The sequence below is a fragment of the Primulina eburnea genome, chromosome 12, assembly GCF_022965805.1.
Source record: "Primulina eburnea isolate SZY01 chromosome 12, ASM2296580v1, whole genome shotgun sequence".
NCBI classification, from domain to species: Eukaryota; Viridiplantae; Streptophyta; class Magnoliopsida; order Lamiales; family Gesneriaceae; genus Primulina; species Primulina eburnea.
Genome location: NC_133112.1, coordinates 12807080 through 12819893, shown reverse-complemented (window position 1 = coordinate 12819893; position 12814 = coordinate 12807080). Strand labels below are relative to the sequence as shown.

General features: G+C 34.2%; 1 pseudogene; it reads left to right on the top strand.

The window, feature by feature from the left end:
* The first annotated feature begins 8042 nt into the window (after positions 1-8042).
* On the top strand, positions 8043-12602 carry LOC140807099 (uncharacterized; annotated as a pseudogene).
* The last annotated feature ends 212 nt before the right edge of the window (positions 12603-12814 follow it).

Genomic DNA, 12814 nt, shown 5'->3' with positions numbered 1-12814 from the left:
TTTTCTTCAATACATACTTTTCATTTATGTGTTGGATCTATGTTATATTTAGGCAACAAATATATATTCATTAAATGTCACAGTATTAATATTTACATGTCCTAACGAGCATGCCATAAATAAAAAAAGTCAAGCAAGTAAATTGAACTTTTAATTTTATTCCAACTCGTGAAAAACCGCAATTACATTTATCTTGAAGATGCTCTCATCAAGATACTCATTTCATACAAAATGAACAGTCTTGGTCTATATAAATTTATTAGAGTAAAAAATAAGCCTAAATCCATGTTTGACAAACGATGAACCCAACACGAGGTTCTTCCTTACGTCTAGAACATGAAATACATCAATAAGGGTCACTTCCATTCTCGATATCATCTTCAAAACCACCTTTCCACGTCCGAATATCTCCAATGCAATAGAATTTCTCATGAAGAAATTTCTCCCAGAAATTGGAGTACACGTGGAAAACATCTTTTTATTGGAGCATATGTGGTAGTGTTGGAATCAGAATTTCGGAGTTTGACAAATTGAGCGTTTGAAGATTACAGAACTGATCAACACAACTTAATGTAACGTAACTGAAATAGCGTGCACTGAAGTTGCCTGACTGATAATTAATGTGAAACGACCTCGGATTTTTTTTCTTAAATCATAATTTCTAAATTACTAAATAAAATAATTTAACATAATCATGAATCATAAAAATGTATCAATTTAAATCTCAAGTGCGTTAAATAAAATCCTAAATCATCGGCTAACCAAAAATTCCTAAATCGACCTTTAAAAAGATCGGCTAACAATAAAAACAAAGCATAAAAATATCTCTAATAAAAATCATTATCGCAATTTTTAAATCATAAATCTATCTAGCTAGTGCGGAAACATAAAGGCCCTCGGGTGTGTACTGCTGCACTCTATCGACTCAATCGTCACCGCCTCCAAAATCATCGAATCCTGCATCATACAAACCTAGTGAGTCTAAAGACTCAACACGTTCTAAACATGGATAACAAATAATACATATACATACACATACCTTTAAAAATCATATTTCTATTTAAAATAATCTTTTGAACATAAATAAACCATTAAAAATCATTTAAGCATAATTAAATCATAAATAGTAAAAATCCTTTTAAAATAACTTTAAGCATAAATAATCATTTTAAAAATAACTTTAATCATCATCATAAATCATATATCATAAAAAATCATTTTTATCATAAGCTTTCAATCATATATCATTTAGGGTGAAGTTTGATCCTTGAAAGTGACTAGCATTTATCCTTTGGTCGACTGCAGTCTTAGCTCCATATGGCCTATGTGGGGTGTGCACTAGGCTCCACCATGGAAATACGATCGTCGGGGCTCCCTCGGGGGCCTTCTCCCATAGACGAGCTCCCTCTGGGACTTTTTCCCATAAATGGGCTCCCTCTGGGGCCTTCTCCCGTAAATGGGCTCCCTCTGGGCCTTTTCCCCTCACGACATTCCCACAAAATTGTAAGTTCACCGTCCTCAACATAAACGGATCCCCACAAATCATACATCATATATCATATCTTTTGTCACAGTCAATTCACATCCCTCAAAATATTTTTCTTTTTCTTTAAAAATAATAAAATACGACAGCTTCCCAAAAATAACATTTTAGACGGTATAAATTGCACAGCTTTACCATAAATAGTAAAAATACATATTATCATCGAAATCATCATAATAAATCATAAAATATCATTTTACATGCATTATTATCCTTCGGGACGCTGCCAAGCGTTTATTAATTTTCCCAAGTGTAAAAAGACCGTTTTGCCCCTGGACGTAAAAATTATCAAATTTATATTTTTCTCACTTTTAATGACATGAGATTATTTTAAATAATTATTTAAGCTTAAATGAATTTTCTTATATTTTTATTTGGCTTAAAACGATGGCTTTTAGTTTAATCTTTAATTATAACAATTTAATGCGTTTTATTCTCGAATTAAACCAAAACTTAATATAAAATTTCCAAATTTAAAACTTAGGCTTCTAATAATTATTTAAGCTTAAACTTAATTTTTCATAATTTTATAAAGTTTAAAACTAGGCTTTTCAATTAACTCGTTAATTAGCGTTTCGCGCGGCGATTAAATTCCGAATAAATCCAAAACTCGTTATTTTGATCCCAAATTTTTAACATAGTATTTTTAATATTTATTCTACCCTTCCAAGTCATGAGCCACACCTGTGGACCCTTAGATTCAATTTTAGTTCTTATTTTCGAAATAATAACCCTCACACGAACCACCCGAGCCTTCTCCCAATTTACTCGAGCCACGCCCGAGCCACCTCGAGCCAAACCCTAGCCAACCCACCTAGGCACCCTCCGAACCAAGCCCAGCCCAAAGAACATGATCCTAACTCGCTCACAGTCACCTGAAAATTGGCCCAGATTCTACATGTGCTGTGCGTGAGTCTCATTGGCACAAGAGGACTCCTATCTACTCTAGGCTCCTTCCAGCCAAGCCACCCCTGAGACCACACGACCCTAACCATCCCTAGACCTCGACCAGACCCTACCCATACCAGCCCATGCCCTTGAACCAGCGCACAAGCCACCTGAAGAAAGCTGAAGCCTGCGCGCGCTCATGGTGCTTCCTTCATGTTTTCTGCGTTTGGATCGAACCACAACGCACCCAGCCACTCCAAACCCTGGACGGACCCATGCCCATCACCATAGGACCCTGATGGATCACTTAGCCCTCCCCTAACCGAGCTGCACCACCTCCTTCCCTCGGCTGCCTAGCTGCGTGCGTATGGGAGAGTCCTAGTTAACTAGGACTCTTCCTTAGCCACGACCCTCGACCCTAGCCGCCCTAGGACCCTACCTAGCCTTCGAAACTGACCCTGGCCAAGCCCCCAACCAGCCCTGGCCAGCCCCCAAGTCCCATGCAAAAGAAACGAACCACTTGAACCATACATGAACACAAAGCTCCAAACTCATGCACGGTTTCTTTTCTGAATTTTTTTGCCCACAAATTCCAGCCTTGTTTTCTGTATTATTATGCCATGTTTTGGCTATAAATCCTTCATATTTTATCATGTTTTGGCAGCATGTCCGTCGGATTCAAAAACGATTTCAAAACAAGCGTAGAAACGTTAAAAATTCGAAAATACGTAATTTACCGTAAAATAATCGAACCCACATATTTTTCATGCATAAACAATTAAATCAAGCATATTATGATTTGTATGATGTTAAAAGAAGTTTAGAGAACGTGTCTTTGCGTTTATAACGCTCGATTATTCGATCTTCGGCGAGGGTACGACGTTGGACGACCGAACGACGAAGAACTACTAGCCTTTTTCTTCTCCTTATTTTCGAAAATATTGTGAGTGTGTGCAAGGTGTTCTCGGCTGATGGAGGCTAAAATATGAGGGTTTGAAGACCTAAAACACTTATTTATAAATAAATTAACATGCTAATGGGCTTTGTTTTGGACTTGCAAGTTTAAAGATAATTGGGCCTTCTTTAAATAATTAAATTGGGCCCAATAACACTTAATTAATTAAATAATAAAAGTTTATAAAATTAGTATTCATAAAATAATTTTTGGACAGCAACTTGGTGATTCGGTTCAGAGAAACGTTTGAGTTCTTGGTTGGCTTTTAGCCTATGGCCCTGGACTGGACAGTACCTCATCAAGTTAGGAAGGTCATGTTTTTGGCCGTTCGTGATTCGGTTAAGTTTAGAGGTCGTACGAGAATTTACGGTGCAATGTGCCAAAGTGACTCTCGAAAGAGTGTTTCAGTTTTGGCCTCCATTTACCAAATTTCGACTTGTACAATTTTTAGGAGCATTATTTCATCATTTTAGGTGTATTTTAATCATGACTAAACGTTGGTTCGATGTTGGTTCGGTTTGGTACGGAGTCATGGTTAGAATTTAAGTTGTTGGTCTAGTTGGCCCCGTTTTTGGGTTCAATTACGAAGTCATTCTCAAGTTATCATTATTTGCCTTTTTCTCATGTTAGAATTAGGTCACAGCGAGCCTGGGAACGATCCAACCCATTCGGTAAAATGATACAGGAATTATAATTATATTATGTGCATAAAAATATAAAATGTTCATTTTTGAGATTTATGCGATATTGCTTGTGGCCACTTCACTATCATGGGATTGCAGCTTATCATGGGATTATTACTTCTTCCGGTGGCCACTGACCGGTTCATGTTCATTTATTGGTACGGATATCCATTCCAAGGGCTATGATGATCTCTAACGCCCAGTATACTGTGGTTTAGTCTGATCAGACGATTTAGTTCATTTTATGGGCCACTTGCGTAGAACAAAATCTCAACAGAAAATTATGATATACTATTTTAGGACAGGGCTCGATTGAGCAAATATTTCACTTACGATTTTCAGTTCAGTTATGCACGTTTTTATAATTATTCATGACATGATATTCTCACGTTACGCCAGACTGATGATAATTTTTACCTTGCATGCTATTTTACTGTATTTACTTGTTATTTACGATATATGCATACTGAGTCTTTAGACTCACTAGACTTGATTATTGTAGGTACTGATGAAGTCGGGACCGAGGGCGGGGACCAGTGAGCCATCTTGGGTCGGCAGTAGTACGAACCCGAGGACCTCATTTTCAGCACTTACATTTTTATTTCAAACTCATATTTTATTTTGTTGAATTATTTTAGGTTGTTACTTTGAAACAAACATTTACTTCCGCTGCTACTTTAAACGTTGAATATTTTTTTATCAGTTTATTTATGAATGAGGCATTTTATTTATTTTAAAAGAAAATTTATAATTTTTCGGCAAATTTTCAAATACGAATTTCTGGCCTCTACAGCTTGTATCAGAGACTATGTTCTTGTAAAGGGTTGTACTCCTACTGACCACGAAAAGCTCACGAATTCACGTTTTTGGTCTGTAAGTTTTACGTTTACGCATTTCGTTTACAGCATGAAATATTTTAACAGCATGTTTTTATGAAATATTTTACGTTCAGATTACGATTATGCAGTATTTATTTAACTTTAAAGAAATAATAGAAATTATGCATGTTAGTTACATATGGGTTATATGTATGGAACAATATGCCTCCTAGACGCATTCTTGGGCGTACGAGAGATGATGAGCCTCGCCAGGAGGACAGAGAGGAACAGAGGCAGGAGAGAAACGAAACTCCACCCCCTCCACCAGACATGAATGCCCAGATGCTAGCTGGGATGACTCAATTCTTCGCACAGTTTGCGGGGAACAATGTTGTGACATCCAGGCCGACAAGGGCCGAGGCTACTTATGAGAGGTTTATGAAGATGTGGCCGAAGGAGTTTTCAAGGACGACAAATCCCATGATTGCCGAGGGCTGGATTAAGTCCCTCGAGGTTATCTTCGATTTCATGGAGCTTGGAGATGCGGACAGAGTTCGTTGTGCCACCTATCTATTCGGAGGAGATGCCTGCTTATGGTGGGAAGGAGCATCAGTAGCCATGAACTTGGCTACACTGAGTTGGACGCGCTTCACGGAGGTATTCTACTCCAAATATTTTACTGATGAGGTGCGTTCCAGGTTGACCAGGGAGTTCATGACCCTGAGGCAGGGAGATATGACTGTTACAGAGTTCATCCGTAAGTTTGAGAGGTGTTGCCATTTCGTGCCTGAAAAAGATAAAAAATTGTACATTAATTAAATGTTTTATAATATAAATATATAGTTTTTGTTTCATTAAATGTTTAAATATTACATGTTTTATAATAAATTGTATAAAATATAAGTTGTGTAATTATAAGTTTTTACAATTTTTTACAGGTTCGATAAAACAAGAATAACCTTGGCGTTGCAAATGGGATTAAGATGATTCTTGGACCTGTAGAAAGTTGATTATAATATCTACAATATTGTTGACAAGCATGAGATAAAAATCATCCCACAATTGGGATCAAATTAAGCAACAAAGAAAGTTACCAAAGGAGTGGCAGTTTTACCATGCTCTAGTATTTTGACCATATCTCTCAAATTACTTTGTCAAATATTCTGAGAAAAATACCACAACTAGACAACTCAATTATCCACATGTTTCATTTTATGTGAAGAAGCAAATTCGGAGAAGAAGATTTTCAAAAGTGATGTGTAATATAATATTAATTTCTTGGAACACCAATGAAGACTTATGTGTAAAAAAATAATATTTTATTTGTGGTTGTCTCCCCAAATTTGGCTATAAATAGGGGTGCATTGTAATGTATTAAGATATCACTCATTCTATGAACAAACCTTTGAGTTCATAATAATTCTCTCTATATTTTTCCTTTATTTGTTCATTTAAATATAATTAGCATGTCAATTTCATATTCAAAGTTTTACACTTTGAATAATGAATAGCTAACTTCCTAAAGTTGAGATGATAAGGTAAAACTCTTGGCATGATAATAAGGTTATTAAAAGGTAAGAATCTATGTTTTATATTATTTAATCATTATTGATTGTTTATGTTATATTTATTTCTTTAAGAATTTTTATACCCTATTTATAAGTGGGAGTTTTGATTTATTGTTGCTATATGTTACACTAAATTCTTGGAACCATTTAAATGTTAGTTTGGTATTACCAACCATTTAAAGTGGATGCATTGATTTATTATATATAAATATATGATAATATTAAATTCTTGGAACTATTTAAATGTTAGTTTGGTTTTACCAACCATTTAACTTGGATTCCTTGATTTACTATATATAAATATATCATAATAATATTTTCTTGGTACCATTTAAATGTTAGTTTGGTTTTATCAACCATTTAAAGTGGGAACCTTGATTTAGTGTTTACAAATATATATATAGCACAATAAATACTTGACCACATTTATAAGTTTTGGTATATATTATATATTTATGAGATAATAATTTAGAACATAATATAAATATGATTATTTAATATATTGGAACCATTTTTATTAAGTGGATTTCAATATTGTTCGTTAATGTTAACTTTATTAAAATACCAAGAGTGGATCCTTTAATCTCAACTACTTAAATTAAAATTTGAACAATTAAAATTTACCCATTAAAGATTCAAACAATTAAAATTAAAAAAGAAAAAAAACAAAAAAAAATAACAAAAAGACATTGTAGTGGACTTGTAATTACCTTAGCTTCTCTGTGGATACGATATTCGGACTCACCGAATTATACTACTTGTGTGGACAACCTGCTCTTGGGAGTGCAACAATCAAAGTCGCAACAAGTTTTTGGCGTCGTTGCCGGGGAAGTATAATTTAATTTCAAGTCTATTTAATTTTGTTTATAGTTTATTTTTCTTTATTTGAAATTTTATTGCTTTTGTGTGTTTTTATTCTTTTGCATTTGCATTTGCATGAGCATTTGGTCACGTACACTTAGTGGTCGACTCATTCGAAATAACTATTTATTTTTACAAAACATGGCGGAAGAACATATCCAAGAAAATGAAGATGAAATTCAATCTCAACATGATCATGATAGACGAAGAACACTTAGAGATCACATTAATCCTACACGTACTAGTGCACCTTCATGTCTAGTTTTTCCCCCTGATGCATTTCATTTTAATTTTAAGCCTGGTATTATCCAACTTTTACCCAATTTTCATGGCTTAGATTCTGAAAATCCATACATGCATTTACGAGAGTTTGAAGAAGTGTGCAACACATATAATGATCTAAATTATAGCATGAACACCATTCGACTTAAGCTTTTTCCTTTTTCTTTAAAAGATAAAGCTAAAACTTGGCTACAAAATCTTAGATCGGGATCCATTCAAACTTGGGATGAATTGCAACAACAATTTTTGAAAAAGTTTTTTCCATCTCATTGAACAAATTCTTTCAAAAGGCAAATCATCACTTTCACTCAAAAACAAGGAGAAAATTTTTATCAGTGTTGGGATAGATACAAAGAATTGCTTAATCTTTGTCCACATCATGGTTTTGAAATTTGGAGAGTTGTTTCTCAATTTTATGAAGGCTTAACACCTAAAGATAGGCAAATGGTTGAATTTATGTGTAATGGAACATTTGAAGATAAAGATCCAAACGAGGCAATTGATTATCTCGATTCATTAGCTGAAAATGCTCAAAATTGGGACACTATAGGTACAATCGAACCATCAAACAAGATTCAATCTCCTACATCTGGTGGAGGTATGTACACTCTCAAAGATGAACATGATCTTCAAGCTAGATTTACCTCTTTGGCAAGAAAAGTTGAGGCACTTGAATTGAAAAAGAATGGTCAATTAAAATCTGTTCAAGAAATTGTGTGTCACATCTGTGATACAAGTGATCATTTTACAAAAGATTATCCCACTTTACCCTCTATTAAACAATGTCTCCATGAACAAGCCAATGTTTTGAACAATTTCAAAAGGCCAAATTTTGAACCATTTTCTCAAAATTACAATCCAGGTTGGCGAAATCATCCAAATTTTAGTTGGAGGAATGATAATGCTGCACAATTTTCACAACCACATTTCCAAAATCAACAAAATTTTCAAAATTATGCACCTTATGTTCCTCCAATTAAAAGAAATTTGGAAGATACATTGAATTCTTTCATTGCAAAGCAAGAGTCTATCAATACTCAAACTGCTCAAACCATGACAGATTTGAAAGATACTCTTGCTAAATTTGCATCTGCACTTAATGTTCATGAGAAAGGTAAATTTCCTTCACAACCTCTGCCTAATCCCAAGGATCAACATTCACAAACTGGAACTTCTGGAACTCAACCGATGGATCAGGTAAAATCTGTTATTACCCTTCAAAGTGGTAAGGTTGTGGAAAAATCCATTCTTGAACCTTGTGAAGATGATGATAAATCAACTCCAAAGGGTAAGGAAGTGGATCCCATAACTTCCGAAGAGGAGGTTCAACAGACAGTGTTACCACCATTCCCTCATGCATTGAAAAATACAAAAAAATCAAATTTGAATTCTGATATATATGATATTTTTAAACAAGTAAAAGTTAATATTCCTTTATTAGATGCAATAAAATAGGTACCATCATATGCTAAATTTTTGAAAGACTTGTGCACTGTGAAAAGAAAATTGAATGTGAAAAAGAAAGCATTTTTAGCCGAACAAGTAAGTGCAATCATTCAAAATAATAATAATTTGAAATACAAAGACCCTGGTTGTCCTACTATTTTATGTATTATTGGAGAACGAAAGATTAAAAAAGCCTTGCTTGATCTTGGAGCTAGTGTTAATTTACTTCCATATTCAGTTTATCAAGAACTCAATCTAGGCGAGTTAAAATCTACTTCGGTAACACTTTTACTTGCTGATAGATCTGTTAAAGTGCCAAGAGGTATGGTAGAAGACGTGTTGGTCCAAGTTGATAACTTTGTATATCCTGTCGATTTCATAGTTTTAGATACACAACCTATCGAAGCTTGTAATGCAATTCCTGTAATTCTGGGTTGTCCATTTTTAGCAACTTCTAATGCTCTTATAAATTGCAGGAATGGAATAATGAAGTTGTCATTTGGTAACATGACCTTGGAGCTCAATGTTTTTAATCTTTGTAAGCAACCACTTGACAAAGGAGATGAAATTGAAGATGAAAATCTTATTGAAACTCTTGTGGAAGAAAACATTCAAGAAGGGAGTACTCGTGATCAATTAGATATCTGTTCAATTGAAACTGTTAAAGAAAATATTGAAATTGATCTTGATGATTTTATCAGGTATCACTCGTTACCAGGATCAGAGAAAGAATTTGATGCAAAATATGAGAACAAAGACGAACCACCCATATTGGAGTTAAAACCCTTGCCAGAAGAATTGAAATATGCATTTCTTGGAGAAGATGAAACATATCCGGTGGTAATTTCTTCCAAACTAGAAAGTGATCAAGAAGGTAAATTAGTTGATATGCTTAAAAGACATAAAAATGCAATTGGTTGGACACTAAAAGATCTCAAGGGCATTAATCCACTAATTTGCACACGCAAAATTCATTTAGAAGAAAATGCTAAACATCTCAACAACCACAAAGGAGATTAAATCCACACATGAAAGATGTTGTGAAAACTGAAGTTCTCAAACTACTTGATGTTGGGATTATCTACCCTATTTCTGATAGTAAGTGGGTAAGCCCAACACAAGTAGTTCCGAAAAAATCTGGCATCACAGTGATAAAAAATGAAAAAGGTGAATTGTTAACAAGTCGAGTCCCATCTAGTTGGCGGATGTGTATTGATTATAGAAAATTAAATGACGCCACTAGAAAAGATCATTTTCCATTACCATTTTTGGATCAAATTTTAGAAAGAGTAGCAGGTCATCCATACTACTGTTTTCTTGATGGATATTCAGGTTATTATCAAATTCCCATTACACTCGAAGATCAAGATAAAACTACATTCACATGTCCTTTTGGAACATTTTCATTTAGAAGGATGCCATTTGGATTATGCAATGCCCCAGCAACATTTCAAAGATGTATGCTAAGCATTTTTTGCGACATGGTTGAAAATTGTTTAGAAATTTTCATGGATGATTTAACTGTCTTTGGGAATACATTTGATAATTGTCTTGAAAATTTGGAAAAAGTTTAAAAAGATGCGAGGAAAAAGGTCTTATTTTAAATTGGGAAAAATGTCATTACATGATTACTTCTGGAATTGTTTTGGGACATGTCGTGTCATCTCATGGAATTGAAGTTGATAAAGCAAAAGTTGATTTCATTGCCAATTTACCCCCTCCAAAAACCATTAAAGAAATTCGCTCATTTTTGGGACATGCTGGATTTTATAGGAGGTTTATAAAGGACTTTAGTTTAATCTCTAAACCCATTTGTAACCTCTTAACAAAAGACACTGCATTTGAGTGGACTCAAAAATGTCAAAATTCTTTTGATAAAATCATTCGACATTTAACATCAGCTCCTATCATGCAACCTCTTGATTGGTCTTTACCATTTGAAATCATGTGCGATGCGAGTGATTATGCAGTCGGTGCAGTATTGGGTCAAAGAAGATACGGTAAGCCTTATGTGATATATTATGCAAGTAGAACTTTAAACAATGCTCAAATGAATTACTCCACAACTGAAAAAGAACTACTTGCTGTAATATTTACATTAGATAAATTTCGTTCTTATTTGATTGGATCAACGACTATTGTGTTTACTGATCATTCTGCTATTAGATATTTGTTGACGAAACAGGATGCAAAGCCACGACTGATACGATGGGTTTTGTTGCTCCAAGAATTTGACATTGTGATCAAAGATAAAAAAGGAACCGAGAATGCCGTAGCCGATCATTTATCGAGACTAGTAACAGGATCATCTTGTGAAATGACACCAATTAACGATAATTTTCCTGATGAACATCTATTTTCAGTTACTACTACACCTTGGTTTGCTAATATAGTAAATTTTCTTGTGACAGGAAAAATGCCACCGCAATGGAGTTCCCAAGATAAGAGAAATTTTTTGAATGAGGTAAAAAACTTTTATTGGGATGATCCGTATCTGTTCAAGTACTGTCCAGATCAAATTTTTCGACGTTGCATACCCGAAAATGAGGTAAGTAGTGACATTAAATTTTGTCATACAGAAGCATGCGGAGGACATTTTTCTTCAAAGAAAGCAGCTGCAAAAATCCTGCAGTGTGGATTTTATTGGCCCACTTTGTTTAAAGACACCCACGAAATCTGCAAGATCTGTGAAAATTGTCAAAAATTGGGTGCAATTTCAAAAAGAAACATGAAGCCTTTAAATCCTATCAATGAAATTGAAATCTTTGACTGTTGGGGAATTGATTTTATGGGACCTTTTCCACCGTCGTTTGGATACTTGTATATTTTAGTTGCAGTTGATTATGTTTCCAAATAGATAGAGGCAATTCCATGTCAAACAAATGATCATAAAATCTTCATCAAATTTTTGAAAGAAAATATTTTTAGTAGATTCGGAATTCCTCGAGCTATGATAAGTGATGGGGGAACTCACTTTGTTAATAAACCATTTGCTTCATTAATGAAAAAATATGGTATTACTCACAAAGTAACTACTCCTTATCATCCTCAAACAAATGGACAAGTTGAATTAGCTAATAGGGAGATAAAGCAAATTTTGAAAAAAACTGTTAACTCAAATAGAAAAGATTGGTCTCTGCGACTTAATGATGCACTTTGGGCATATCGAACAGCTTTTAAAACATCATTGAATATGTCTCCCTATAGGTTGGTTTATGGAAAACATTGTCATTTGCCTGTAGAATTGGAACATAAAGCTTATTGGGCGATCAAAACTTTAAATTCAAGCATGGATGATGCCAAAAAATTGCGTAAATTGCAACTTAATGAACTTGATGAACTCAGAAATGATGCGTATGAGAATTCAAGGATTTATAAAGCAAAAATCAAATCATTTCATGATAAAACAATTCTTAGAAAATCTTTTGAGATTGGTAAAAAGTTTTGCTTTATAATTCTCGACTTCACATATTCCCAGGAAAATTACGATCAAGATGGACAGGCCCATATGTTGTAAAGCATGTGTATCCTTATGGAGCTGTGGATATTGAAAATCCTAAAAATGGTGATGTTTTTAAAGTGAATGGACAAAGGCTTAAACCATTTTTGGAAAATGAAATCTTTCAAGAAGAGTTTATTTCTCTTTCTGATCCTTAAATTTTTATGTTGCATTTAATTTTGTTTGTTTTTATTCCAGGTTTCCTTAATCTTTTTATTTTCCCGGTTAAATGGCGGATAATGGTACTCCGTGACTCTCATAGTCGGTTAAA